The sequence below is a fragment of the Triticum aestivum genome, chromosome 1B, assembly GCF_018294505.1.
Source record: "Triticum aestivum cultivar Chinese Spring chromosome 1B, IWGSC CS RefSeq v2.1, whole genome shotgun sequence".
Lineage (NCBI taxonomy): Eukaryota > Viridiplantae > Streptophyta > Magnoliopsida > Poales > Poaceae > Triticum > Triticum aestivum.
In genome coordinates, this window is record NC_057795.1 from 302,710,643 (window position 1) to 302,715,887 (window position 5,245).

A 5,245-nucleotide genomic window follows, 5' to 3' on the forward strand; every position below is an offset into this window, starting at 1 on the left:
GTTCTGAATCCATCGGTCCGTCTCCAATTGAGTCGTTGGTCCAGAAAATATGAGCTCATCTCCATTCATCATCTATTGGTTCCAAGGGTTTTGGGGCGAGATAAGAGAGATAGAGAGGGATACACACAATACAAACAATAGTTTTTGAAAAGACAGATTTTATTGTGGCTGTCGAAAAAACAACAAACAAATGACAACTCACAAACATCGCATCTAACTTAGGTATATAATAGGGATTTGGTCTTCTAAAGGTCAATAAGTCTTCAATGTCGCAAACTCTTCAAGTCTTGCTTATGTCTCCGATGGCTTCTTCCGATCGTGCTTGTCCTTCTCAAGTTCTTGTGCCAGATCATTTGTTGACGCAAAGTCTCTAGTGACATCCTTTCATATTTCTGGAGTTGCGTTCCAAACTTCTGGGTTTCAACACCCTTGGCCTGAGCCATGGTCCAACTGTCCTTCAGTTCCTGACAAATTCCAGTATCTCGAGGTTTAGCTCCTCCAGCTTGGCTACTTTCAACTTCTGGTTCTTGAATGCCTCACGAATTGCCTTTTTGTCAAATATGACTTCCTAAAGGTCCCTCTAAAATTCTTCATGTAATTCTCCATATCCTGGCGATACACCAGCTAAGGTTAAAACTACATCCTTTGCTGACAGATGCTCCATTAGCCTTCTACCATCCAAATCCTTCCGAAGAATGCATGCTTAACTCCTCACTGTGACAATAACATGAGCGAGCCATAGCATCATGGATATCCATGTTTATGACTATGTATCTGCCATGAGCTATCATTCCATGGTTGATATCTCCTGCCTTAGGGTTTTCCAAAAAAACTTTGAGTTCTAATGCTCCATGTTCCGGTCTTTCTTCGATACACATTGATCTCGGGTATTGACAACTTCCATAGTCTGCCAAGTTCCATAAGGGTAGCCTTCCCAGGTCATACAAATCTAGAAATTCTTTAGAACCTTCAAATTCTCCTAGTCTTCGGAGTCTTCAACCGTTGTAGTTTCCATCATTATAATGCACAGTAAAAATCCTATTTATTCCAAAGTGGTCTTAGTTGTCTGATATCTTGTACTTCCTGGAGTGGTCACATCAGCCGAATCTTCATGTGGTCAAAAAGGGATAGGGGTATAGTCTCACTAAAAGGGAATATATGAATAAGCTCACAAGAGAAGAGAGGTAAAAGATCTTTTTGAAAAGAAAGTTGTAGAGAATAAATCTTCCTATGGGCTTGCCAGTTTCTAGGGGTCACGTCCTACAGTCAACATGTGCTTTGATACCATCTTGTAGCGACCCGACCTCAGACGGTCAAGTCTCTGTGCTTAAGTGTCATCCCTGGATCGGTATGCTGACACACACAGTACTCGAGGATTTATAATAGAGGTAAATCACATGTATAAAGTAACGTAAATAATATTACCTCAATCCGAATAGCGGAAGAAACAACAAGGTTGTGGATTCCCATCAACACCAACGGCAAAGTTGAGTGTAGAAATCGTAACCCTAACGTATCACTTACTCGTCGTAAGATTCCTGCAACATGAGACGTTGCAGCAATATATGTCAGTACATTGAATGTACTGGCAAATTCACACCATAGGATAATGATGAATAATAGCTATCACTACATGCATATTTGGCTGGTGGAAAGCTCTAAGTTTATTTTTGCATAAAGCCAGTTTTTCCCTACAACAAAGGAATATATTTTATTTAACTACAAAGTTTGTTGAAAACATTGAGAAGGTTCCTCCAACTCAATCCCAAATTAATAATCATCAACCCAACAAATTATTTAAGTAACATGATGAGATCAACATGATAATCCAAGAACTAGATACTCAAAACGTCCATAATCAGGGACACATCTAACCATGATTAGTTTGTACACTCTGTAGAGGTTTGCGCACTTTCCCCACAAGACTCGATCTCCTCTGTTGAATTTCTCGCACTTCTTGATGTTTGAGAAACGGATGACCGAGACACGGTCTTTCAGAAACATTAACTCTTTACTCTGGGTAGACAGTACCACCTACAACCCACTACATCTGCTAGTCCACCTCTTCAAGAGCTCGCACAATATACTCAACTATGCCAGAGCCCATAATGGCTTGTGGCTGCACACGGAAGTTTCCAGCATGAATCATCTTATGATCCCTTTGAACCTCGGTGCATTCCATAGGGTGATCACACGGTTACTACGGGATCCCCTTGGGCAAGCACTGGGTTCTCCAGGTGCCCGGGCAAACCACTAGGCGCTCCAGGGTGCCCCAACCAATCCACCCAGATGTGTATTAAAGTAGCCACCTTAAGTTTAACCATTAATAATAACTCTCACATCTGTCATGAATCACTCAAACCAAACCACATCTATGAGCATAGCATAGCAGTATAAGCATAACGTTGAAGTAACTCCCAAGGGTTTGGTAATAAACAGGGCAATAGGTTCTACCTCAACAACTACTTCCAAATACCCACATGTTATCAATTCCTAACCATGCAATGTTTGAGGGTGAAACTAATGCATAAAAACTGGGTATGAAAGGGATACGATCAAAGTGTGAACTTTCCTCTACTGTTGATGAAGATGCTTTGCACTCAATACTGCTGATAGTTCTACTTGTCACACTCCGGTCAATCTATCATAAGCAAGCAATATAACTCGAGTTATGATCAAACGAAGTTCAAATACTAAACTGTTTGAATTCAATTTTTAAAACTTTCAAAAACATGTTTAAGTTGTTTTACTGGATAGAGGGAATCATAACGAAGAAGTGGGCGTTGGTTTCGTTGGATTTGGACAATCGAGCAAAAAGTAACAAAGGTTTGAAGATTAGGGACTAATCTGTAAAAGAAATAACTACTAACAGGTCCCTGACTAGAAATAAAAAATTAATTAAAAAAACTATCGAGCGAATGCTCGCTAACTAGTTCTAAACAGAGAAGTTCATTGAATAGATCTAACTAAAAAAACTAAACAGTTTTTTAAACAAAACCGAGAGAAACCAGATCGGACCGAGGCAACGGTTTTTTACCGGTCCCTGGTGGTTTCGTCGACGGTGGCGGATGGAGTCGCCAGCGATGGAGAAGATGGCGGCGGCAGCTATGAACGGTGCGGCGGCTCCGGTCGTCGAGGAGAGCAACGGAGAGGCCGGGGAGGGGCGGCGCGGCGGGGCGAGGAGGATGGCGGTGGAGGCGGCGTCGGAGCGCGGCGGTGGAGCGCGGGGCGAGGTGGAGGATCTCGCCGGTGGCGGCGGCTTCCGACGAGTGCAGCGCGAGATGAGGAGAGAGAGGCGGTCGGGGTGCTATTTATGGAGGGGCGGCCTCGGGAGGCGTGAGGCAGGGGCAAAGGCGGCACGGGGAGGCCGACTCGGCCACGATGGTGGTCGGCGAGTCGTGCGGCGGCGGGACTCCCGCTCGGGAGTTCGGGGACGGCGAGGAGGTGGGCTGAGCCGGCCCAGTCGGGGAGACGAAGTTTTTTTAATAAAGATTTTCCAGACAAACAAAAATAACAATAAAAAATAAATAAAAATATTACATAGGCATATAATATATCAAAAATTTCAGAAAAAGATTTTCTAAAACATGGACATTTTTCTAAAGTCAAATAAAATCCACAAAAATTCAAATAATTCAAATAGTGCTACTGTTGCAATAAAATCCAATAAAAATCATCTTTAAAATACCAAAATGATTTCAAATTTATTTCTCTCCAATTTTCTGATGTAGGGAATCATTTTACCCTAATTTCCATATATTTCATTTTTGGAGAAAAATAATTTGAATAAAACCCAAATAACTCCAAATTGAAAATAATTTTCAAAAGGGATTTTCAATATGATTCTTTGAAACTCCCAACTCATATTTCATATGTTTTGAAGAAGTCATTTTATCTTCTCTCATGAAAATCATTGAGTTGCATGAAGTTTATGAATTGGAAAATATTTCCAAATGAAATTCAAATATTTTCAAAAACCCTTTTCATTTAAATAAATGGAAGAAGTCATGTCATCTTCTCTCTAGGGTTTTGTATTTGAAAAGAATTTGAATTCAAGGAGATCAAAACTGCAAGATGAAAGTTTGGGAAGTCCTTTTATTCCTCTCACTTAACTTTCAAAAGTTTCAAATATCACTCACTTTCAGTCAATCAATCAAGCAAACAATCAAACTATCTATTTAATATAACATTCCAAAATTTAGAATTTTGGGATGTTACAGGGGGATCCCCTAGGATTTCAACAGGTAAGTTGTGTTTCAAAATAGGACCCTGTTTAAAGAATACTTCATCTATCTCCCTTCTTTCATTCATAAACATATCATTTTCATGGTCTAGAAAATATTGTTCTAAAGGGTCAGTAGGAGGCACGGCTATAGAAGCAAGACCAATAGTTTCATCCTTACTAGACAATTCTTTATCATGGGGTTGTCTACGAAAGTTTAAACTCATGAGACATATCCCTAAAGCCAATTGTAACAACATCCTTTTCGCAATCAATCTTAGCATTAACGGTATTCAAGAAGGGTCTACCGAATATAATGGGACAAAAGTCATCTTGTGGGGAACCAAGAACAAAATAATCAGCAGGATATTTAACTTTCCCACACAAGACTTCAACATCTCTAACAATCCCAATTGGTGAAATAGTATGTGTATTAGCAAGCTTAATTGTAACATCAATTTCTTCTACCTCAGCAGGTGCAATATCATGCATAATTTCTTCATATAAGCAATAAGGTATTGCACTGGCACTAACACCCATATCACATAAGCCATGATAACAATGATCTCCTATTTTAATAGAAATAACAAGCATGCCTACAACGGGTCTATGTTTCTTAGCATCGGGTCTAGCAATTCTAGCAGCTTCATCACAGGAATAAATAACATGCCCATCAATATTACCAGCCAAGAGATCTTTAACCATAGCAATACTAGGTTCAACTTTAATTTGCTCAGGTGGTGTATATGTTCTAGTATTACTCTTACGAACCACAGTTGAAGATTTAGCATGATCCTTTATCCTAACAGGGAAAGGTGGTTTCTCAACATAAGTAGTAGGAACAATAGGATCATTATAAGTAATAGTCTTTTCTTCAACTGCAATAGGTGCAACTACTTTTACTTCAATGGGAGGATTATATTTAAACCACTTCGCCTTAGGGAGATCAACATGAGTAGCAAATGATTCATAGAAAGAAGCTACTATCTCAGAGTCAAGTCCATATTTAGAGCTAAATCCACG